Here is a 26340-nt window from a genome sequence, read left to right as displayed (position 1 = left end):
GGGGTCTTAGGGCTGCCCCAGCTCCTCATGTTGTTCTAAGGTCCCCAAGATCTCAGTCCCTGGCCTGGAGCGCCCTGGCCCCTCAGCCCATAAGGAGCACTGACGCGGTGCCGGTGCGATGCTGAGGAGGGGTGGGCACCTGCTGGCCAGAGGGGTGCAGACATCCCAGGTCTGAGTCTGCCAGTCCCAGTTCTCCACCCCTCCAGGGCTGGGGGCAGAGGGAGTACAGGTCCCAGCACCTTCCCTCGAGACAGACCCGACCCAGCAAGGCCTCAGTCTGGCTGGCTTGGGCCCCGCCCCATTGCACCTGCCCTGCGCTGGGGTTTCCCTGTCTGTGAAGCACATGGTAAGACACTGGCCCCACCCCACCCTTCCTGGGTGATGTGAAGATTCAAGGTGTCTTGGGACTCCAGGAAGGAGTTGCTCAGTGCAGGCTGGCACCTTGGGCAGGCTTCCTAGAGGAGGCGCTGGGATTTGGGTTGGATCTTGCAATGTGGACTCAACGTGAGGATGATGCCATCCTTCTAAATGTCCTCCTCCCGACCCCGTTTTTGTTAAATGCAACTTGACACTTGACTGTCAAGTCTCAGCTTTGGTGTCACCTCTAGGAGGGCCTCCCGACTACGATCCCCCTTTACCCAGAGGCCACCATTGCCTGCTCATGTGTCAGCCTCCTTGGCTGAGACTGAGTTCTTGAGGGTGGGGCCTGGCCAGCTTGGGAGCTGGGTTGTATCTGCTAACCTTACCAGCTCCTCCAGCTAGGTGCAGAGCTCCAGGGAGGCCACTGGGCCATTCCGAAGGAAGGCTGGAACCCAGGACTCTGGGGTCTGGGTGGAGATCCCACTCCAAGGGGGCCAGGAACACCCCGAGCCCTGCGCCTCCCCACCCACCTTCAAGTCGTAGATGATGTCACCGAGCACCAGGTACACCTTCAGGTGATAGAGGGTCTCCTCGTTGAACTCCAGCAGTGAGTTGCAGAGCGACAGGGCCTTGAGGTAGAAGTGCTCCGCCAGCTTGCCAATGCCCAGCTGCTGGTGCAGGGCGGCCAGCCGGTGGTAGGCCACGCACTCATTCAGCCGGTCCCCTGGTGTGCAGGCCAAAGGGGCAGGTGTGAGGACGTGGCTTCCTGGGGCAGGCAGGGCACAGGCCCCTTAGGAGCAGGTATGCAGACCCCGGGCAGCACCTGGCTTGCCTCCAGACACCGGTGGTCACCTGGGCAGCTCTGGCCAGTCCCTTCGGGTTCCCAGACTCACTTTCCCATCTGCAAAGCAGAACGAATAAGGCCTGCCCCCGTCTACTGTGAGGCTTTGGCAAAGTCGGACTTGGATGGCCCAGCTCTGCCTACACATAGCCACCTGCCTTTGCTCACTGGTTTTAACCAGAGGAGCCCAAAAGCCATGCAGTCCAGGTGCTCCCGGGCACCAGGGGTCCAGGCAACCCACAGACGTGACATCCGACTCCTGGGTGTGTCACGATCAGAGCCCCCTACCCTGGGGAGTCACTGCGTGCCTGAGCTCCAGGTCTCCCCATAGATGCGCAAACCCACCTCGGCTGTCTCCGATATCTTTCCCTTTTCAGGGCGAGGGCCATGGAGCCTGCATTCAATGCCTTCCCACACAGCTGCACACCTCCTGTGTACAGGACCCCGGGGCACAAGGCGCTGGGGCATGCGGCCTGCCCAGGGCTCACTGTCTCCGGAGGAAGACAGACAACCCTGGCACAGCACCAGGGGATGCCCGGCCTTAAAGGGCAGGCTGCTGGAAGGGGAACTGGGACTTCAGCCAAAGAGCTGTGTGCTTGATGAGGGTGAGAAGGGCACAAGAGAAAGGGAATATGCCATTCAGCCTGGCACATACAGGGACCAACGAGATGCCTGGCATGTCTGGAAGGCAGAGGCCACACTGGGCAGCCCTTGTGGTCAGCAGCGGGAAGAGGCAGAGGAAGCAGAGCTCAGCCAGGCAGGGAGCTCTGCACTGCGTGAGGGACCTCGGGATGTGCCCCACGGCTGGACCGGGAAGCCAGCTGGGCAGAAGACCAGGAAAATCTGGCAGGTGTTTCAGCTCCTGCCCTGAAGACCTGGAGGCTGGGCTCTGGCAAAGTGTGGGTCCTGGCAGGGTGGGGGCTCAGGGGACTTACCCAGTGATGCTGAGTGCTAGGGCCATGTGGGCAAACTCCAAGCCCTCCTGGGGTTCGTCCAGCGTGGCCAGCAGTGCCACCAGCTTGTGCACAGCCGCAGCTCCGCCTTGCAGTTGCCCGTAGTCACTGCCGGGGCAGGGCCCGGTCCTACCACACAGGCAGGTGGGGTCAGGCTTCCCGCAGCACCCACCTTGCCCAGCGCCCTCCTCAGAGCCCGAACATGTGCTTGGAGCTTCCCACGCCCCAGCTACCCCTGGATCTCGACGCAGCTCTGTGCTCTCAGATAACGCACAATTCAAACACCCAAGTTGGGGGCTGAAGAGTCACCCAAGGCCCATCCAGCTACACCCGGCAGCCTCAGACCCAGCCTCTCCCACCTGGGCACTGGGGGTCTGACTGGGGGGAGCCAGCACTCCTCTCTAAAAACATATTTATCTGTGCCCAGGGCTGAGCCACACCGTGAACTCAGAGGAAGGGAGAAGCCGTCCCTGCTTCGGGGTGCATGCAGTCCTGGACCTCCCACTGACATGCTGTGTCCTTTGACATGTCCCTGTGCCTCTCTGAGCCTCAGTTTCCTCATCTGTAAGATGGGGACAGGACTTCCCGCTCATGGTTGCTTGAGAGCATCAGGTGCAAGGGTAAGGCCATTGCCATGTCCAGGCCCCAAGCGTTTGTCCCAGGCACAGTATCATTCCCGGTGAGACCACTGGGAAACTAAGCATGTGCATGGGTGGCCCTGCCTCCAGGTGCCCCCCTGAGGCCCACCCACATCAGCCCACAGGCCAGCTCACCCAGTAGAAGGACATGGCTTTCTCTCGCTCCCAGGCCCCATTGAAGAAGATGTCTCCAGCTGCCTCAAACAGCTCCAGCCCCAGGTTGGGGTCGCCTGTGTACAGGGCCACATTCTGTGCCCCTGAAAGGAGGCAGAAGTTCCCTCAAGACCCCCACCTGGCGAGGTGGCCACGCCCACCTTCGCCAGCCTCCTTCCTCTCACATACTGCAGGCACACCTGAGCATTTATCAGACCCTGGGCATTAGGGCTGCCCCCACCACTGGCATGAGGACAATGAACTGATGAACCTGAGTGACAGGAGGTGACTGAGCAGCTGCAGCCCAGGAGCCCGACACCTGTGAATTCTACCACCAGGGCTAGCCCTAGACCACTCTCCCTGCACTCAAACCAGTCTCCATGGCCCCCAGATTGCTGGGAGCCCATCCCCTGGCTCCTCTCTGCATTGCCACATCCCTGCCACAGCTCCGGGCCACACAACAACAGTGTGTGTGGGTGGGCCTGGTCCCCTCTTGGCCATGAGCTCTTGATCCCTCTCCTCAGCTCAAGGAGGTATACAGCAGGTGCTCAATGATGAAAGCTTCACCAGGTTCATGGGCTTCACAAGTTGTTCCAGATCACACTGTTTGGGAAAGCCTCTGAAAACAGCCGCTACGATAGATGCATTTTGTAAGGAGATGTGCCACGTGTCACCTGGAGCAGGTTCTGTGTGTTAACTGAGTGGCCACATTATTCGAGCATGTGCTGTACACCAGCAGGTGCTGGGCACTGTGAGGGGCCCTGCCTCTGCCCTCAGGGAGAAGATGCTGGCCACTGGGGGAGGATATGAGGGAACCAGTTGGACAGAGGGAAAAGGCATACAACAGATGCTCAGCAGTGGCTTAGGAATGAGTGGATGGATGGATGAATGGATCAGTAGATGTATAGACATGGACGAACAGGTGAACGGAAGGATGGATAGAAGGATGAACAGTTGGATGGATGATGGAAAGACAGATGGAAGGATGGATGATGGATGGATGGATGGATGGATGGACCCACAGGTGGATGGGTAGATGATGGAAGGATGAATGGATGAACAGGTAAACATGATGGAAGGATGAATGGATGGGTGGATGGACAGGTGAATGGATGGATAGACGGGTGAATAGATGGATGATAAAAGGATGGATGAATGGACAGATGGATGGATGGACAGAGAGTGAACAGCACAGGGGCCCTCCTGCATCCCTTGCCACTCAACTCACCTGGATGTACAGGTCCACCCAGCTTGCTCTGCCGCAGGATGTAATAGATCTTCCCTGCTTGCCGCCAGGCATGTGCCGCCGCCTCTTTCTACTGGAGGTCAATGAAAATCCCCAGACTTCGTTTGGTGTAGTCCAGAGCGGATTTGTAGGCCCTGGAATCAGACACAGATGTCAGAATAAGGGCTCTCATCCTCCTGGAACCAGTCCGCGTCCTCCCATGGGTCTGGTGACAGATAAATCTGGAATGTGGGGACTGGGAACGGCCCTCTTGTGTGTGCAGTGTTCTGCCCTTACCAGGCTGCTGGGAGGGCCAGGGTGAACACACACAGCATGGAAAAGATGAAGGACATCCTTCTGAGGGAATCGAGCATTGTGTTGCCCTGTGGCAGGAGGAGTGTGCTAGTCCATCTCCCCTGCCTCCCAGACATGGCCTGTGTCTTCTCCAGACGCACCAGGAGCCATTAGTGTTCAGAGGCTATCTAGGCTGATGGTTCTCAAGATGTGCAGGCATCACAGTCACCCCGAGGCCTGTCCGTATAGTTTGCTGGCCCTGCTCCTAGAGCTTCTGGCTCCACAGGCCTGGGGCAGGCCCTAGAACTCCCACTTACCACAAGCTGCTAGGTGACATGGATGCTGCTCTGCTGGTCCAGGCACCACACTTTGAGAAGCATGGCTTTAGCACACTGGCCCATTTTCCTTCTGTGAACCTGAGGCCAAGACTGGAGCTAGTCTCCCAGGTCCCCATGGAATCTGGCTCCTTCCCTGCTCTCTCAGTAAGTCTGACAGTCGAGAGAGTGTGACTGCAGCAATGTCACCGGGCCCTGTGAGTGGGGTGGCCAGGGCCATGGTTACCCCACCAGGTCAGGATGCTCGGGGGAAGCCAAGTGGGCCACATATGGGACGTGAAACCTTGAAACCCTGCCCCAGGGAAGCAGGTGACACAACTGGCTCTGGCTGCTGTGGTCACATTTAAGGGGACAGATGAAGGCCAGGAGTGAAGACTCGGGGCAGGCAGAGATCAGATGATGAAAGCCACCATAGTAGGAAGAACAGCCCAGACTGCACGTACTGCCTCTGCTGGGGTTGAGATGACCTTTGGGGAGGTGTGCAGGCAGGGATGGGAAGACGTGTCACCCAACAAGAGAGGCTCAAGCTGGGACTCGGGCCATCCGCAGCCCTGGGATGACCCCAGGCCCAGTAGCTCAAAGAATCTGATGCCAAGAAACCAAATGATCCCAAGGACAGGGGCTGCTGGGGCCCTGGGCCAGCTTCCCTGTGCTCCCCTCCCTGCCCTGCTACCCCACCCCCTTTGTGCCCCTCCCCGCAGTGGGGGCTTGGGCGCTGGGTTCCTGGAGGGTCTCCTTCCAGTCAGAGACTGCCCCTGGGGAAGAAGCCTGGGTCTGAACCCCCCACCCCTCCTTGGGCAGATGTGTGGGACCGGGGCCCCTTCACACGGTCCTTTCCAAAATCTCATCCCTCCTAGGGCCAGGAGTGGGTGCCAGGCCTGTGCTGGGAAATGGGCAGATTTGGCCACAGCCCCTGGGGCTCTGGGCCAGGCCACAGGAGGCACCTCTGAGTGGTCTCACTATGCCATGACGTCCGTCCTGGGAGGATGGACAAACCGCTGCAAGGCAGAGGGGATCCACAACAGCATCCCTTGTCTTGGTCATTTCCCTAGACTCAACTTCCTCATCTATCCTATATCGTATTCCTGCGGCCTAGCTTTCGGACAGCCCTGCCCGCCTACTGTCTGTTCACTGCTCAGTCTGCAGTGACTGTTCTATAGCACTCCATGGCTCCCCAGTGCTTTTGGGGGAAAAGGCCAAGCCACAGCCTGAGGCCCCAGGCCCTGCTTAGCTCTCCAGAAGAGCTGCTCACCATCCAGCACCCAACCCACCCACTCCCAACTCTGCACCTCCCTGCGTAAGCCCGGCTCACTCAACCCCGCTCACCGCCACTCATCCTCACTAGCTCACCCCTGGGCCTTCACACAGGCTACACCAGCCCCTCTCCCCTACCACCACCATCTATTACTTGACTAAATCCTCTCAACCCTCTGGTCCCAGACTAAAGAGGCTTCCCTAACCCGGGGCCAAGTGCTGCCCCGCCATCACGCCACTCACCCTTTCGTGGCTTCTCTGGCCTGAAGCTCACATTCCCACGTTCAGCCCCTGCCACCCGAGGACCCCACAAACCCCATTTGTGGGTGGGGCCTGGCCCACTCTGCACAACGAGCTGCTTTTGCATGAACCGCTCTGCAGCTTTGGGCAATCACCCGTCCCGTGTCCTCTGTGAAGTGGGATGACAGGTGCACAGGCCGCCGATATACCAAGCAGATAACATGGGCACAAGAACCGGTGTTCCAGGCCTGGCTCATGGAGGGGCCCCAAGTCCCAGCTCAGCAGAGACTGCCTCGACCCCAGGGTTATGTCTAGGGATTCCCAGCATGCAGGACTTTCAGTGCTCAAGGCAGGATGGTCCCTGGGCAAACCGGGAAGAGCTGGCTGCCCCAGTAGGGCACAGAGGGCCTGCCCCTGCATGGGAACGGCCTGTCTCCAGGGCACTTGCCAACATCTGCTGTTGGCCATGACGCAGCACTTTCGATGGTGGAAAAACCATCACTTGTTTCTGAATCACAAACCCCAGGTGTGCCCTGACCCAAGTGGCCCCGGAAGGTGCACAGGAGGAACTGGGGCACTCACTCTCCACGTGGCCCATCTCCACGGCGACCAGACGGGCCCACTCATAGTAGCCCTTGCCCTGCTGAGCTGGGCCCTGGTGGGTGCAGAGGTGGCCCAGCTGCAGGAGCACGTGGGTGAAGTCCCGGCCACACTCTCCGCAGGGCAGCCTCGAGAACAGCCTCATGGCCTCCAGGAGGTCGTGCTGGGCCAGCCTGCTGGCACCTGCATGCAGGCACCGGGCCCCGAAGCTGGCCAGCACCACTGCCTGGTTCCTCCACTGGCCTAGGTCCCGAGCCACCCGTAGGGCACGGTAGTAGCCCTCGGCTGCCTGCCTCATCCGGCCCGTCCTCTTCAGAGCCACGGCCACCATGTTGGCAATCACGCCCTACTGGTCCTTGCTGGCCACCACTGGACTGCAGGATGTCCAGGCCACTGGGCTCTGCCCATGAAGCACATGCAGGCAGTCCACGATGGCACGGACTCCAGCAACAGCACTGGCTTAAACTGCCTGCATCATGAAGGTGATGGCCGGGCCGTGGTAGCCACGGTGGCTGTACGACTGGGCCAGGCTGGCATGAAGGCCGCGCAGCGCCTGGCCTGTGCCCGGGGTTAGGGAGGCCAGCGCTCGCCTGACGTAGTGGGAAGTCTGGGTGGGCAGGCTGTGGGACTGGAGGACGTTCTGGAGCACCAGGTTCACGCTCCTCAGTGAGCCGGCCAGCGAGTCCTGTGTCCTCAATGAGGCCACCTTGACACAGCTCAGCACCAGGTGGGGCAGGCACTTGCAGCTGCAGATGTCAGCTAGGAGTAGGTGACAGTCTGAGAGCCACGAAGCCTCTGGGGCTCCCGAGTCCCTGTGCAAAAGCAGCAGCCGCTCTAGGAAGGGCAGGGCCTCCTCGGGCTGCTTGAGGTGCACGTGGTGCCTGGCCAGCAGGAAGCAGGCCCGGGCCTCAGCCTGCAGGCTCTGGCTACCCACGCCCGCCGCAGGACCAGCTGCAGGAGCTCCCCCTCCACCTCGGTGCTGCAGATGTGGCCAGGCGTCCCCAGGAGCAGGGCCATGGTTTTGCTCTGTGTCCCTGGTGCAGCTTGCCATGAGCCCTTGAGAATTATGTGCAATGCAAACCCGGGGCCTGAGCACGTAGGAACTCCGGCACTATGGGGACAGAACACGCAGGCCTGTGGCCCAACTCTCCTACAAAATCACCCTCCTGTCCTGCTTTGTCGCCCACCTGACGGCACGGTTTTAGGGCACTATGTCAGCTCAGTGATCCCTCAGAGATGCCTTTCCCTTTAGAAAGAAAGCCTAACTGGACCCATGTATATGCAACACTACAACTACAAATGTAACTTTTGTCAGCATATCGGGCCCCCAGATGGGATAAAGGAATCCATGAAATCTCCAACAGCCAATCAGCTATTGATCAGCTCAAAAGTTGCTATGCAAAATTGGTAAAGCCACCGACAGCACAGGACAGGGGTGTTGTAGCCATGTACCCAGCTCCGTGCAGGGAAACGGACCATCCCTACAGGAAGGATGGGAAAGCTTCCAGGCCCCTGTGGCCACCTTCACCTTGGATGGTCTGAAAACCTGAAGCCCACAGTTCCTAAAGGGTTAACAAAGGCCAGGCTGCTCAAGCAGCCTGCTGGCTTCTTAGCCAAAGCCCCCTCCCAGAGGTGAGCAAACAAGCGTATTTCCTGTTGGAAAACCTGGGATGAAAGGAGGCATTACTGGGAAAGAAAAAACCTAGATTTAAACAGACTCTGTTTCAAGCTCACATGTAAAAAGTATTTTCAATACAAACTGTCTCCTTATTTGTCTGTAAAGCCTTGGAATTAAAAAAATAAATATGATTTAGAGACAAATGTCTGACTTGACTACACTAGATTAGCTAAGAAATCTTCCCCACCGGCAGAGGCACACAGCCCCTCCCAGCCACTACCCTGGCCTCCAGGGCAGCTGGAGAGCCACGTGCCTTTGCTCCAGGGACTTTGGCAGAGGGTGGAACCACCCCGTCCCCAAGGCAAACCTACAACAGCCTTCCCTTCCCCGCTGGCTTCCCGGGCCGCCTCTGGGACCTTGTGCCTGCATCCCAAATGTACTGGGATGGATTCCATTCCCAGGGAACTTCCAAGGGCCCTTGGGGCGTCCACATCACTAGGCTGTCCACATGCGGACCCTGTGTGAGGGGAAGAGACAAAGCCGTAGAGGGGAGACGGGAGGGCCTCCCTGAATCAGCCCCTCAGGAAGGAGCAGACCCTTCAGGGACCTCAGTTGAGGCCCCTGCAACCTAAGACTCTGAATTCTGCCACCCACTGAGGGCAGTGTGGCCTCCCACCTCTGAGGCAGAGCACAGGGCAAGCTGCAGCTTCTCCAGGTCATGAGAAAGGAACCCACAGCTACACGTGGGTCCCAGCAGTGGAAAGGATGCCCCACCTCTGTCGGGGACCAGGCGGGGGCCAGCATGTTCACTGGAAGAAGTGTGGGACCCCACAGCCTCCAGTGCCAGAGTAGATGGGAGGTTCAGGCCCACCTCAGGCGACGTCCCCCCAGCCCACACCACAGAGGGGTGACAGCCGGATCCAATGCCCACCGTACTCAGCTCTGTCACCTCCCCCGGCATTACCCCAAGGCTCAGCTCATAACCAGAGGAAGCCTGACCCACGGGCGAAACCCACCTCGTTCCTGCAGCTGCTCGGTCTCAGCTTCCTCTACTGAGTCTGGCAAGGGAGAAAAGAGAAGCCATGAACACCCCCAGCCAGCACCTCTGGTCCCATGTCAGGTTGAGCTGGTGTCGGTGTTGCAGGGTGAGAGCATTGCAGGGTGCAGGGGTTGAAAGTAATATCATCCTCTTCCCTCCTGGATCATGGGAACAACATCACTGGGGGGTGTACACTTTCTGCGATATTGGGAGTAACATCGTCTTCTGGGCCTTGGAATATTAAGGACAATATCACGGGGGGGGGGCATGTACATCTTCTGCAATATTGGGAATAATATTATCCTCTCTCCCCCTGCAAATTTGGAAAGATATCACAGAGTGGGTGTTCACCTCCTGCGATATGGGGATTAATACCATCTTCTCCCCTTCCGGATATCTGGAAGAGTATCACACGGGGGTGTACAGTGTCTGTGATACTGGGAATAATATCAATCTCTCGGCCTTGAGATATTAGGAACAATATCCCAGGCTGGGTGTACGCCTCCTGCTCTATGGGGAGTCATATCATCCTCTCCCTTCCAGGATATTAATAACAATATCACAGGGCGGGTGAACACAGCCTGCGATACTGTAATCATTAGCCTCCTCTCCCCCTCCGGATACTAGGAACAATATCACAGACGAGCTCTACCCTCCCTGCGATATTGGGAGTAATATCACACACTTCTTCTGTGAATATGAGGAGCAATATGACCGGGTGGCTGTCCGTTCATTGCTATGTTGGGAGTCATGTGATACTCTACACCCCTGGATATTAGGAATGACATCACAGGTATGTGTACACCCCCAGCGGCATTAGAAGCAATAATATTATAAATTATTAAACATCAATGATTGATTTTAATAATTATCAGGCTGGTCTCGAACTCTTGACCTCAGGTCATCTGCCCGCCTCGGCCTCCCAAAGTGCTGGAATTACAGGCGTGAGCCACCGCGCCCAGCCAACACTTCTTGACATCTCTTTTTGGACCTCAAATTTAGCATGCCCAAAACGCACTTTTGATTCCCCCTGCTATAACCCACTCCTCCCAGTCTTCCCAATCCCAATAACAGCATCTCTAGTCTTCCAGTTACTCAGACTAAAATCCTTGACATCATCCTTAAAACTTCTTTTTCTCTCTCTTGTCATCCAACCCATTTAAACTCTCCTTTCAAAATATATGCCAGACCTAACCACTTCCCACCTTCCTCATCATTTCCAACCACGTCCAGCCCTCATCATAGCGCTCTGGGTAACTGCAAAAGTCTCCCAATCGCCAGGCACAGTGCCTCACGCCTGTAATCCCAGCACTTTGGTAGGCCAAGGCAGGTGGATCATCAGAGGTCAGGAGTTCAAGACCAGCCTGGCCAACATGGTGAAACCCTTCTACTAAAAATACAAAAAATTAGCCGAGCATGGTGGTGGGCGCCTGTAATCCCAGCTATTTGGGAGGCTGAAGCAGGAGAATCACTTGAACTCAGAAGGCAGAGGTTACAGTGAGCCAAGATCATGCCATTGCACTCCGGGCTGGGAGACAAGAGCGAAACTCCATCTCAGAAGGTTAAAAAAAAAAAAAAGCCTCCCAACCCACCTCTCTCCTTCCGCCTTTCACCCTGCCCTGCATTCTACCTTCCACTCTCAAACATTTCAGAAAAAAAAATTATGTCCACAGAGAGAGAAAGAGAAAGTACAAATGGGGTGAAATGTTTGGGGAATCTGAGGGAAGAGCATACGGGAATTCTCTGTACTATTTTTGCAACTTTTCCAAAATTCTGGATTATTTTGAATTCAAGAGTTAAACAAAGAAAAAAAAAAAAAACCACTATCTCCCTTTGTGAATCCATCCTGTCTTTCCCCTGGCAACTGAAGGACGTTCTCAACTAACACATCTATTTTTTCTTTTTTTTTTTTTTTTTTTTTTTTTTTTTTTTTGAGACGGAGTCTTGCTCTGTAGCCCGGGCTGGACTGCAGTGGCCGGATCTCAGCTCACTGCAAGCTTCGCCTCCCGGGTTTATGCCATTCTCCTGCCTCAGCCTCCGGAGTAGCTAGGACTACAGGCGCCCGCCACCTCGCCCGGCTAGTTTTTTGTATTTTTAGTAGAGACGGGGTTTCACCGTGTTAGCCAGGATGGTCTCGATCTCCTGACCTCGTGATCCGCCCATCTCGGCCTCCCAAAGTGCTGGGATTACAGGCTTGAGCCACCGCGCCCGGCCACACATCTATTTTTCCATGAACACTAAAAGAACCCTTGCTGAGTTTTGTCTTTCTGTGTTTGGCAGTAGAAGAGTGTGTGTGTGTGTGTATTTCATATATATGTGTATGTGTATATATATATATGTGTGTGTGGTGTGTGTATATATAGAGAGAAATATATATGTGTGTGTATATATATATAAATATATATTGTATATTGACAATGGTAATGTGTATATATATAAATATATGTGTGTGTGTGTGTATATATGTAATACATACCCCATAGCCTGTCCTTAACCAGTTCTAAACTTAGTGGGAAAAATACATACCTAAGCAGAGAATTTCAAAATAATATGATGAATATTTTGACAGAGGGATGCATTGCTATGGAACACGCTGCTAAGACACAAAACCTCCTAGATAGGACAATGAATGAACGAAGTTTTGCACCTATAGGCACCCCCACTGATATCCTCACAAACCTTTATAGTTATATGCATTTGCTCTCCCCAGGACCCCCGTTTCATAAGGGTTAGTCCTGGAGCCTAGCAAGTTCCCACTACAGCTGGCACACGTGCCATTCAAGAAACAGTGGCGGAGTGAAGGACGGGTTAAGAGCCATCTGTCAGCCAGTGCTCAGTAATACAACACGCACTGGTATGCAAATTATATTTGTGTTGAAAGCAAGGGCAGGATCACAAATTGTCTTTCCAGAGAAAGTAAACCTCAAAAACTTCTTTACCCTACTAAAGCACGTTATAAGAAGCTCCCCTTATATAACAGAAAACCTCCTCATTCGTTACCAATGGCACGTAAACCTAGTACGCCTCCGCCTCTGATGACATCTCTTCCATCCCCAGGGCTAAAGGAGGTTCCGGAAACCCTGGTAGTTGTGAAGGTGGCTCCCAGCTCTGACAGTCTTGAACCCTGCAGGCACGGAGGTCACACAGCAGAACAACAACAGAGGGAAGCATCAGCAGGCTCCGAATATGTTTGAACCTGAGATGGCAAATAGGCTGCAACCAACTGAAAACACCAGAGACTCACGGTGGCCACCTGAGGGGTTGTGCTCTTAAAAAACAAAAATTAAAAAAAAAAAGTAAAAAAGTGAAAAACGAAGGGGTCAAGAATCCATCAGGTCTGACTGAGACGTGTATTAGTGACTAACACCCCATATGGCAAAAGCACTCCGGTATGCTTTGGGTCCCCACAGCTTTAGCGGTATTCAAAGGCGTGTGTTTCCCTAAGACTAAGCCATGGGAATACCCCCAGCAACTCTGCCAGGAGAAACAGCTCACATGGATTTAGCTAGAAATACAGTCGTCTTTAACAAATTAACACTGAATAAATCCTGACTTATTAGAGCCTGCGAGAATGACATTCTCAATGATAACAGCTATCACTACAATCTCCAAACATCTGCGATCCTGCAAGGAGGAACTGTGACAGTGCAGGCCACATGTCCAGAATGCTTCCCAGACTGCCTGTTACAGAATAAAAGAAATGAAACCCCCCCCCAAGAATGTCTTCACTCACATTTAGCCAGTTGTTCCTTTGTGTGCATCTCTGTGCTAAAATGGCCATTCTTCCCCACAGCCTGAAGTCCTATGCTAAAATAAATGAGACTCACATGAAGCCAGAAACGTGCAGATGCGAGGAAACCAACGCAAATGAAATGGGCTGGAGAGTGTGGCCAGGAGGATGGACTTCCCAGGAAGCAATTACTTCATCTCTGCCCATGAAGCAGGCAGCTGTCACTGTCCCCCAGGCCCACGCCAGCCACTCGAAGTAGGTTCTAACCAAACTACCTCCAACAATCAACGTAAATACACCACACAATTGGCTTCTGAAAGGACACCTTGCAACCAACAAGAAACTGTAAGCACAACTTTGACAAACTGTGCAACTAAAAACCTTGGAAAGGGATAAGCACTGCCACATTTTGACTCAAATACTGTTACATGGTAGCACTGCAATAATTCACTGAAACGAAAGAATGAATGAGGAATATGTTTACATAGGAATCAGAGGAAGCATGACTCATCATTTAAAGAAATAGGTCAAGAAACTGCTAGGTTCAAATGCTACCGTGAGACACTGTCAGGGCCTTAGGCAAATTCACTTCTCTTGGTCCTGTTTCTAGGCTCATCAAAAACCAGCTTTGGACTAGGGAACCTGTTGCTTTCCAATGCCTTCCTTCTGCGATTCCAGCCCAGATTTTAGGACCGCTCTCCCACTTGGTATATGAAAGCGCTTTCTGTGTATAATAGCAAGAGTACATTTCTGTGTTGAATGCGGTTTGGGACCTACTCTATGAGGAAGAATATCACCATGTAACTTTAAGCATGATGACAAGGCGCACTCTAGAGAAGGGTAACACATAAGATGTGGCCACACGCCTGTGCGTGCCTGGCAGGCAGATGGGGAAGTCTCATTTAGTGAGGCCAGGGGGGCCGGTTGTACCTTAACATCCTCAGTCCACGTCAAGTTCACAATGTCCTTCTGACATCAAACCACAGGTATCACATACTTTTCCATCCTTTCCACCCAAGATTAAAATATGCAGAGCACCGTGATAAAGACGCCTCCATCACCAGCATGTTGGCTCTTGTTCTGTAGAATTACATACTTTCAGTGCAAAATGATCACCAGGCTGCAGCGGCAAGCAAGACTGGGCTCCGTGGGGACAGCAGGCCCTGCAGCAGCCACCACTCCTGTCACCACAGTCTGATGCAGCTGCAGAGAAGCTGTGGCTGAGGCCATTCACTTTGTGAGAGAACCGCACAGGAGGGAAAAGGTAGGAAAGGTAGGGAAGAGGGCAATGTCGGCCTCTGAGTCCAAGCCAAGCCATCGCATCCCCTGTGACTTGCACGTATATACCCAAATGGCCTGAAGTAACTGAAGAATCACAAAAGAAGTGCAAATGCCCTGCCCCGCCTTAACTGGTGACATTCCGCCACAAAAGAAGTGAAAATGGCCAGTCCTTACCTTAAGAGATGATATTATCTTGTGAAATTCCTTTTCCTGGCTCATCGTGGCTCAAAAACCTCCCCCACTGAGCACCTTGTGACCCCCCCAACTCCTGCCCGCCAGAGAACAACCCCCCTTTGACTGTAATTTTCCTTTACCTACCCAAATCCTATAAAATAGCCCCACCCTCATCTCCCTTCACTGACTCTCTTTTCGGACTCAGCCCGCCTGCACCCAGGTGATTAAAGAGCTTTACTGCTGACACAAAGCCTGTTTGGTGGTCTTTTCACATGGACGTGCATGACAGGCAGGTGCAGAGCCAGGGAAGGACCTGTGATGAGAACAGAAAGGAATGCGCCTCCCTGTACGCACACTCGGATTTTATGACAACGTGGGCAGGGGGCTGAACTGGATGCCTGAGAACATTCCTCCAAGTTCTTTTGCTGATTTTCTAAATATTGATGTAAAATCTGAACTCAGACAAAATTTTTTTAAATCGCTTCAATCAACATCTTTGTCTGGTGCTCAGCATCATGTCTACATGATCATCTAGAAAACCAACTTCTGTTCTAAGGCTCACATCTTCCTATAAAGTCCCAGGGATTTTACAAGGGAATGCACCTCTCATTCGCATCAAGAACACACACAGCCACCATTAAAGAAATGCTTAATTTGTTTACATCATTTTTTAAACACCCAGATTTGAAATACAATTGAGAAGACAACTTTTTGATAGCTCTGCTTTCCAACTGCGGGTGGAGAAAATAACCTGCCATGATTTCTAACCAGTCAACAACCGTCTTCCCTGGCTGCAGTAGGAGCAATCTTTCTGAGCTCAGGATAAAAAAGAACCCAGCTGGTTAGGGGACAGATAATCATCAGTTGTCAGCGGGCTTCCCGGGTCCCAAATCCCCATGTGATATGTGGACGTAAAAAGCTATCAGTGACCAAGCATCTGAACACTTATCCCACCTCGCCAACTGCTTCTCCTGCCATGCAAATTTAAAATAAATAAGCCTGCTATTAGAGAACAGAGTTGGTGCTGCATCTGTCTTCCTAAAATTATGGATAATTACCAGCCCACAATGGCTTCTAATCAGATTTGAGTAGTCCCTTAGACAGGAAGCTAAAGTGCCTCAGCCCTAAACTGAGAAGAAAACAGAAACTAGAAGGCTCTAGGTTTAGCCTGGAGTACATTTTCTCCCTCGTGGTTACACATTCAGAGTCAGGGAAGGTGGCTTTAGCAGTAAAGAGGGGACTGCAGTGAGAAGTGACCAGACACTGAGAAGGGCAGACAAGGAGTCCACCTTGGTGGCCTGCAGTGCTCCTGGGCCTCGGCCTTTACTTTTCTATCTGTACAAGGGATCTAAAGGCCCGTGATTCTAGGCCACAATGGCTCTTCATACACACATACGCAAACATCACATGCCTATGTGAAAAGCTGTGACACTTGGCTGATTTCCTGAAGAAATTGTCTTGTATCATTTCTACTCAAGTACTCCACCTCCTTCCAGACAAGTATCTGAGGATGATGGGCTATCCCACAGCCATGTGTGTAACCTCTCCTGCTTACGATCCCTGTTCACATAGCATTTTCCAAAAGCATTTGGTGTGAAGTGACAGAAGAAAGAAGAATAAGGTTCTTTCAGCCCATTCATTCGTTCATTCATTCAACAAATATTGACTATCTATGTGCCAGGCACTGGTATATCACCAGGGAGATATATATCTCTCTCAGATATAACAGGGAACATATATTTTTGTAGGTAGAGACAGACAACCAAAAAGTATGTTAAAGAGTGATCAATGCTGTAGAGGAAAATACACCAGGAAACAGGAAAGAAGAATAACCCCTAGCCACCCTACACTGGTGTGATGCTAGCATTACAAAATGGAAACAGCGGCTGGGCGCAGTGGCTCACACTTGTAATCTCAGCTCTTTGGGAGGCTGAGGCAGGCAGATCACCTGAGTTTCAAGATCAGCCTCACCAACACGGCGAAACCCTGTCTCTACTAGAAACACAAAAATTAGCTGGGCATGGTGGCACACGCCTGTAATCCCAGTTACTCAGGAAGCTGAGGCACAAGAATCACTTGCACCTGGGAGGCAGAGGTTGTAGTGAGCCGAGATCGCACCACTGCACTCCAGCCTGGGCCGAGATCACACCACTGCACTCCAGCCTGGGTGACAGAGCAAGACTCTGTCTCAAAAAATAAAAAATAAAAATACAATGTAAACAGAGAATAAGATACCAAAAGAAAGAACATGAAAGATTAATTGTAACAAAAGGCTTTGTAAGCTGATACTTTCCTTTCTTGTCCCTTACAAATGGAAAAAAAGGGCGGGTAGGGGGTAGCATCAAAATGATGGTGATGTTTTAAGCTGGCTTCGGGTTTCAGATGTCTGACAGCCATACTCATGTACTTCAAGGAAAAAGCTCTGTAAGCCATCTGGGCAATGGTTTAATGTCTTTTTTTTTTTCCCAGAGAGTTTTTAAAATACAGGAAAACGTGTGTGTTTCCTCGGCTGCCCTGTGCCTGCACACGTGCAAACTGTGCTATCAGATTTTTCCATGTTTTGCTGAATTTGCCAGCTTGCCATAAACAGGCTTCCATGTCTTTTCTTAATTGTCTATAAATAGCACAAACACCCAAAAATGCAAATCAAGACAAGCTGTCCCTTCAACTGCTGCTGCCATGATGACAGCGAGCGACAATTGGCCAAATCAATACGCTGAGACTGAAGCTGTCCAACAGAGAGCACAGGGCTGACTGCTTTTCCCATAGCATTTAAAGAAACAAGCGGAAACGGCTCTCCACACAGGACAGACACATCCTTTGTTCTTTGAATAAATACTGCCAATGCCCAAAATACTTTCTCCATCACACCATCTATATGGAATTCAAGTTCCTTCCAATACCATGAGTAACGCCAGTGATAGACTATGTTTAGCCATAATGACCCATTAGCATTCTTTTTCCTCTAAAATGTTGAAATAATAACATGGAGTGTGCACTCACAAGGTGCCAGGCTCTGAGTTTTATCTCGTTTAGTTCTTGTTGAAATCCTGTAAGATCAGTACCATATTCTCTCATTTTTCATCAGTGAGGAAACTGAGGCCTAGAAAGGCTAAGTAAGTTGTCCATGGTCACAGGTTATTTAGGAACTTTTCTCCAAACTTTCAAAAGTTAACTACTGCCACTATTACAAATGGGTTTCTCTGTGTTTGTTTGTTTTGAAACAGGGTCTTGCTCTGACCAGGCTGGAGTGCAGTGGCGTGATGATGGTTCACTGCAGCCTCGACCTCCCGGGCTCAAGTGATTCTTGCATCCCAGTCTCTCCAGTAGCTGGGATTACAGGCATGAGCCACCACACCTGGCTAATTTTTTAATTTTCATTTTTTGTAGGGATGGGGTTTCACCATGTTGTCCAGAGACTGGTTCTGAACTCTGGGCTCAAGAGATCCTCCCACGTCGGCCTCCCAAAGTGCTGGGATTACAGGTGTAAGCCACTGTGCACAGCTCTACAAATGTGACTTATACAAAGTCAGAGCAGTGAGCAGGAAGAGAACAGAGACTTCAGCGAGTCTCCTGGCTGTTGCAACACCATATCCCTCCTCCATGTATCATGTGTCTACACCCACCAAGCTCCCAGACGTTGAAGGCAGGCCAGCTCAGAGACGAAACAGCAGTAAAGAAAGAGAAGGTGCAGACACGCATCTTGATTTCAGCTCAAGCGTGCCTCTCTGCCCTGCAGCTGCACAGGCAGAAACCAGGGGCCGTGAGTCTGAGGCAGTGCGTTTGGTTCCTGGCACGTAATCTTTTGGGAGACCATCCCATACAATTAGTGTTACACTTCTCAAAAAGGAAGTGTGACTTTTATAGAAAAATCGCTTCCATTTGGGAGAAAGGTTTAATAAAACCACAAAAGGATAATACATTCATACAACAACAAATTAAATTCATCCGCCACAAACTGAAATCCCAAAGCCCTCTGGGCACACAGCTGCTTTTCTGAGCTGAAATTCAACTCCAGTTGAGAAACAGGTCAACTTTCCTAAAAAGATTTCTTTTTCACATGCCTTAAATAAAAATTCCTTTCCCTCACTTGTCATTTTCCAGATTTAATGGCTCTGTTGGGCTTCCTCTCATTTAGGCCATGAGCACTGACTGCATGTCTGCTACGGCAAGGACTCCAAGGGAGGCACCCTAGGGAACACAGATGACCACAGCACAGTGACACCCTCAGGGAACACACACGGGGAAGGCAAGATGATACAATCGCAACCTTCACACAGAAAAGAACTTGGCATCCATACCCCGTCCCATTTCTAGAAAACAACGATGCTGAGTCAGTAACATTTACCGAACGGCCTGCAGTGTGGAGGCAGGCACAAGGGGGCTCCAGGTAGGGAAGAGCACCTTCAGAAGGGGGCATGCAAACAACATGGAGGCAGGAGACGCCCTCACGCACAAGGGCCAGACTGGGGGCCTGCAGAAATGCCCATGCATCTGGGAGGAGGGAAAGAGGACAAGATACTTAAATGCTCCAAAATGAATAGAAACCTCCCAAGAACCTCCCCCGAAATGGGGCAGGGATTTACAAAAGACCAAAGCAAGCATGCACAGTTACCTGAGGATAGCGCCACGAGAGCGAGCTATCGAGGAAGAAACAGGGTCCCTAGAAGCCTGAGCCTCTACTCCCAGCTCTGTGACTCATTCACCCTATGACCTTGGTGAAGGCTCTTAGCTTCTGTGAGCCACAAGAGAATCATGGGAAAACAGAAGATATGAAAACTGCTCTTTTTCACAGAACTGCTGAGGGAATAAAATCAGATAATGGATTTTAAAATTCTCTGTGAATTACGAAGCAAAATACAAATGTATGAAATCATTCTTACCATAATAACAGCACTGTAAAATTAAGAGCAGAGTTAAGACTGCAGCACTTTCCACCCCCCTACTCCCGAGAGAAATAGTGAGTCCAGCTGATGTATTCGGGCAACCCCAGTATCTAGGCTTCGAGAGCCTCAAACAGCTCATGAACTCTGACAATATCACTCCAGCCCAGTGCTCATTAAGTTCTCCAAGACAGCCAACTGACAGAAAATACTACAGCTTTTTCAGCTGGGCTTGAAGCCCTCCAAGCTCACAGCACAGCTCAACAATGAAGAAGAGGTTTTCTGCCACGACTCAAAAGCTGGCTTTTGTAGATTCCCATAGAAAGAACATTCAAGGCCAGGCATGGCGGCTCATGCCTGTAATCCCAGCACTTTGGGAAGCCGAGGCCGGAGGATCACTTGAGGTCAGAAGTTCAAGAACAGCATGGCCACTATGGCGAAGCCCTGTCTCTACTAAAAATACAAAAATTAGCCGGCCGAGGTTGCAGTGAGCTGAGATCACGCCACTGCGCTCCAGCCTGGGCGATAAGGGAGAAACTCCACCTCAAAAAAAAAAAAAGAGCATTCTTTTTTGCTGATGTTAAATTTCCTGTGCTTAACACAGAGAAATCATACAACACTGAAATCCTGAAAAACTTATAAAAAGCATTTAGTGACTGAAAAGACATTCAATAGAATCTGTAACAGTGAGTTCCCCTCCTCTTTCCAGCCAGCTCCACTAACCGCTGTGACCCTTAACAATGCTTTCACTACCACAGAGGAAAATTAATAGGACCGCTTACCCCTCTCAGCTGACAGCTAAAGCAGTGCTTCTCCCTGGGCTCACTAAAGATGACCTTTACCCAAAACCAGGCTGCAACGACCCTGTAGATGTTGGCTGACAATTTCAAAATTCCCATGTTCTTTGTCCACTCCTAAGGAAGATGAACTAAAGCCAGGTGTCTCCAAGTCAGAAGTAACAGAGGCCTTAAACATCAGATGGCCCATCCCCTTCTTTCACAACCGGGGGATCTAAAGCCGAGATTATGGAAGAAAACAGCCTGTTTAGTAACAAAGCGAAAACCAAAGCCTAGTCACCTAACCTCTGGTCCGGAACTCCTGCAACAATCCAGCACCCATACAGGATGAGTCTCCCTAACCAGAAACTCCGAAATCCACAACTTTTTGAGTGCCGACGTGACGCTCAACGAAATGTTCATTGGAGCAGCTCAGACTCTGGATTTTTGAATTCAGGATGCTCAACTAGCAAGTATAATACAAATATTCAAAAATCCAAAAATGTAAAAAAATCTGAGACACTTCTGATTCCAAGCAGTTTGGAAGAGGGATATTCAGCCTGCATTTTTTTTCCCCCTCTAATGAAGGAAATTAAAAATGAGGCCCCAGCAAAGCCATTCAATCCATACTAAAGCCATTCAATAGTTTAATTAGTACCCATTTAAAGTTAAGTGCTACCCACAGATATTTAAAAGGATGAATACATACATGCCCATAATCCCAGAACTTTGGAAGGCCGAGGCAGGAGGATCACCTGATGTCAGGAGTTCAAGACCAGCCCGGCCAGCATGGTGAAACTCCATCTCTACTAAAAATGCAAAAATTAGCCAGGCCTGGTGGCTCACACCTGTAATCCCAGCTACTCGGGAGGTTGAGACACGAGAATCGCTTGAACCTGGGGGGAGCATGTTGCAGTGAGCCAAGATCACACCACTGTAATCCAGCCTGGACGACAGAGCAAGACTGTCTCAAAAAAAAAAAAAAAAAAAAAAAAATTAATTTAAATTGTGTTTTCACATGGAGCACATGTTCCCAGAACACAAGCCCTGCCCTATGCTCCAAGGGCACACAGGGTGCCCCTTTATCTTAATATTCACCATATTCTATGGCAGCCATTGGCGTGTGTCTGTACATCACACTAGACTTCCTGCGCATGAGGCAGGGATCATATATTATTACCTCTCTGTCCCCAATGTCTGGCCTAGAAGACACTCAGTAAATGATTACTGAACTAAGTCAGTTACTAAGACATTTTAAACTTGTATTAACAAAATTGAGTTAATAAGTTTGCCAATGCAGCGTTCATACCACACAGCTTAAATCTCAACCTGCGGATTTATCTTGTGTTCTGCTAGATTATCACCTATTAACATTCAGGAGGCACCTAGTGTGTGCTAGGCATTACTAACTGCTGGGGACCTAGCAGTGACAAAACAACATTCCTTGTTCAAAGAGAAGTTCTAGTATAAAGAGGAATAGAAGGAACAGGCTAGATTGATGAGAGAGCTAAGAAAAGGACAGGCTGCCATGGGAAGCACCTGGTCTTGTCTGGATGGTACACAGTTAACGAAGTCTGAGTGCTTCGTACAGCGTAAGATCATCTCCTCCAAAGAAGCTAATGAAGCTTTGATTCCCTAGTACCACAAGTCACCACAAAGGTGCGTACAGCCACATGCTTAGTGTAGGAAGTGAAACCAAACAAAGTTCCAACTTCCAGAGGCAACGGTCCAATTATGAAGTCTTCTGGCTACGTTCAATTGAAATTCAAGGTATTCAAGAGGCCAATATTTAAGTGAAAAATTAACCCAATCACTTAAAACTAGTCTTTGGTTCAAGAGGTAAGGGTATACTACCTTTTACAAATTTATTAGCTCTTAATATTTACATTTAAATATGATGATGAGGGTGTAATAATAACTTCACTGAGTAGTTACTATGTGTTAGGCACCAAACTAAGCACTTCACACACACATTTGCACAATCCTGTGAGATGATAATGACCCCTTGTCATCCCATTTCACAGATGAAAGTCAAGTTTACATAAGCTTAAAAACTTGCCCCAAATGACATAGCTAGTTAGCAAAACCCAGGCAGCCTGACTCCGTAGGCCTTGCTTAAAGAAGTAATATTTATAAACTGTAAAGCACAGCGGTGGTACAAACAAGAGTTTAATAAATGCCTAACGAGCACTTCATACCCAAAATCATTTCCTGCCAATCAAACTAGACTTACTCTGGTTCTGCACAACCAACTGTCAAATTATTGTTCCAAGAAGAAAAGGTGGAATGGGTACAGGTCACAACAGAGTGAATAACTGGTAAATATACTTCATGGCAGGTAGTAACAGGATGTGGCATTTAGGCTATTTCCACATTTGTTTGCATAACACTTTTTTTCACAGTTCTAAAGCACAAGAGCCATTCTAAGCTGGTGAAAGCATAAGGCATGTCTACGATACAGGACTCCAATTCACTGTGGATCAGTGGATCTCAACCTTTACGGTATATCAGAACCACCTGGGGGTTTTTAACAGCACTATAGCTGCCCAGGCTCCATTCCTGCAGATTCTATTTCAACTGGTTGGGAGTAAGCAATGCATGCTTTTTTCACAGCCCCCTAGATGCAGCTAGGTTTGCAAACCACTGTCCAAGACGCTCTCACACTTCCGCTCAGTTCAACACACACTCGTTCAGATTCTAAGCACTACGAATTGGGCTAAGTTAACAAGTCAGGCTCCACTCCCTAATAATATTGGCAAAGAAACCAATATCAGAGATTTATTCCAGTCCAAACCAAATAAATTGCCAGGTGAAAAAAATGCCCTGGTATAGTTTGTCATACAAAACAACTTCCTGTATCTTCCCAGTCAGTAGCCGAGGGACTGACTCTGAGCCATGAGAATTCAGAATCGGGGAAAATGCCAGAATGAGGCATCTGCCACACTCCTAGCACACCTCCAAAAGCGCCCAGCTACACTTCACATCCACTGTCCCAACAGGGGTCAAAATAGAGAAGAGCAGTGCAATACAGAAAACAGAGCCTGCTGGACATCAAAAGGCTGAGGAATTCCAGTCCTAGCCCTGCTACCAATCAGTCTGGTCACTTCTCTCTGGTCTTGGTGTGGCCAACAGTTACGCGAGAGGGTGAGGCATAAAAACACAGATGTTAGGCAAGCTCCAGCATCCAAAATACATAGAAATTAAAAAGCATTAAGGTGATATCAAGGAATGTATGCCATCAACCAGAAAAGTAATTGAAGTATTCCTTTTCCCTTTTCTTTTTTTGAGACGGAGTCTCGCTCTGTCGCCCAGGCTGGAGTGCAGTGGCTGGATCTCAGCTCACTGCAAGCTCCGCCTCCTGGGTTCACGCCATTCTCCAGCCTCAGCCTCCTGAGTACCTGGGACTACAGGTGCCCGCCACCTCGCCCGGCTAGTTTTTTGTATTTTTTAGTAGCGACGGGGTTTTACCGTGTTAGCCAGGATGGTCTCGATCTCCTGACCTCGTGATCCACCCGTCTCGGCCTCCCAAAGTGTTGGGATTACAGGCTTGAGCTCCCGCGCCCGGCCCCCGCTTTTCCCATTCTTAAGAAATCAAAAGTGGAAGCAGAAAATTGAGCAATCAGCCTACCAAGTTGACTGGGGCAACAAAATACACTCACGGATTCTGCTCACAACAGCGGGGGTGACAGACCAACAGGAGAACTGCAGAGCGTCCCTCTCTCCTCTGTCCACCCATGCCACGAGCCCGGGAGTGCATCCACACGCAGCGCCCAGTCTCCTGTTCCACTGACACTGGCGTCCACTCACCGCAAGCCTACTAAGTGCCACATGTGCTATGATGCTCCCTCATCTCATCCCCATAGACGTCCCTGCTGGAGGTGAGTATGTAACAGACGAAAATCACGGAGGCCTATGGAGGTTGAGACCTGCATTCCCACTGCGGTGAGGGCGTGCTTGAGAGGGACCCCACGGCTGGGCCCTCCATGCCACTCTTCTCAGTGATCACTCCCAGACCAGAGCAGCGAGGGGGAATTTTCTTCCTCTCACTATTTTCAGCCCCTTGGCTGACCCAGCATTCCCCAGAAAGCTATGGAGTCCTGCCAGCTCTGAGGCCACAAAGCCATAAACGCACGGGACACACAGCCCATCTGTCTCTAACGGGTCTTTTACTTGTCATGCTGGTCATTTCTAAGAGCAGATGGGTTAAGAAAGACTTGGCAAGTTATCACGAAATGACCCCTCCACTCCTCCCTGGGGGAAGGGTGACTAGCAAGCAGTCAGGCCGGCCTTCTTCCCCCACTCCCTGCATTCCCGTCCCTAAGGAGCCAGAGACAATCCCACCAAATATAGGCAGGAGACAGCCGCCTCCTTCCCACAGCTGGAGGGAGGAAGGGTCCTCTCAGGCCTTTCAAACTGCATGAGAACCAAACTGTGAGCTGTACTGACCCGGGCCTCGCCCATGTTGCAGGCATGTACAACACAGGCTCTCAGTGGTATCATCAGGCAGAACTACGAATGTGCTTTCCATCGTTTTCATACAATGATTCCAGAACCGCTATCCACACAGCTCCACTTCTCACACATGCGACGTGCTTCACGGATTACACAGCATGTTCACCATGCCCCTCATCCACTCCTCCCAGCAGCCTTGTGTGATCCCTTGAGTATGCTTCCTCATCTCCCTTTCTTAAGAAATGGAGTTTCTGAGGTTATGAAAACAAAACTTTCCCAAGAACATCCAGCTAGAATTAGAACCAGGATATGAGGGCTTCTGATTCTAGAACCAGTATTTGTGCCACTATTTCACATGGGCCCCTCCAGGGATTTCTGCCTGATCTTAAAATGCAGACAGCAAATCCGTCTCTCTAGAGTCCTGGGGTTCCCTATAGACAAGAAGTCAAACTTCTAACAGAAAGCTTGTACTTATTTGGAAGGCTACCTGGGATATTTCTTTTAAGTTAGTTTGTTCATGTTTTGGAAAGATTTTTCCAATGGCAATGCAGGGAATGAAGTGTAGAAAGGATTCCATGATGAGACAGAGAAACAATTCGGGGGCTCTTACAAAAGTTCAAATGAGGCATAAGGCGCAACCAGAAAGGACAGAGGGAAAATGCATTGGAAAGAAATGCAAAATGAAGTCCACTCAGACCCAGGATGGAAAAAAGGAGATTAAGCATGATGGTGGTTTCTAGTTTGAAAGACTGATGAACAAGGATGTCACTAACTACTGCAGAGCGGTATCCGGGGCCTGGGGGCACCAGTTTGTTTAACCATTCACCTGCTGAGCGGTCTCCGGGCTGTTTCCAGTTTCTAGCCTTTATAAATAACGCTGCTATGAACAGATACATAGAGGCTTTTGTGTGAACATAAGTCTTCATTTCTCTGGGATAACCGCCCATGAATGTGAGTGCTGCGTCTTACGGCAATTGCACATTTATTTTTTAAGAGACTGTCAAACTGTTTTTCAGAATGGCTGTAGCATCTTCCATTCCCACCAGCCAAGTGTGAGTGATCCCATTTCCCCACATCCTCACCAGCATTGGTCTCGTTACTACTTTTTATTTTAGCCATTCTGACACGTGTATAGTGACGTGGCTTTAGTGTGCATTTTTCTGATGGCTCATGACGTTGAACATTTTTTCATGTGCTTATATGTTATCTGAAATGTCTCTTCTGGTCTTTTATTCATTTTCAAAGTAGATGGTTTGGTTTCACTGCTGAATTTTGATAGTTCTTTATAAATTATAGATATGAGTCCTTTATCAGACATGTGGTTTGCAAATAGTTTCTCCCAGTCTCTAGCTCCTCTTTTCATCTTTATTTTGCATTTTACATTTTGGTCCATGATCCATTTTGAGATAATTTTTGTATGAGGTATGAGGTTTAGATCAGAGTTCAGGTTTTTTTCCTATGAATAATCAGGTAGCCAGTAATTTTTTTTAAGAG

The sequence above is a fragment of the Chlorocebus sabaeus genome, chromosome 11 (assembly GCF_047675955.1).
Source record: "Chlorocebus sabaeus isolate Y175 chromosome 11, mChlSab1.0.hap1, whole genome shotgun sequence".
Taxonomy (NCBI): Eukaryota; Metazoa; Chordata; class Mammalia; order Primates; family Cercopithecidae; genus Chlorocebus; species Chlorocebus sabaeus.
Note: the sequence above shows the minus strand (reverse complement) of the source record.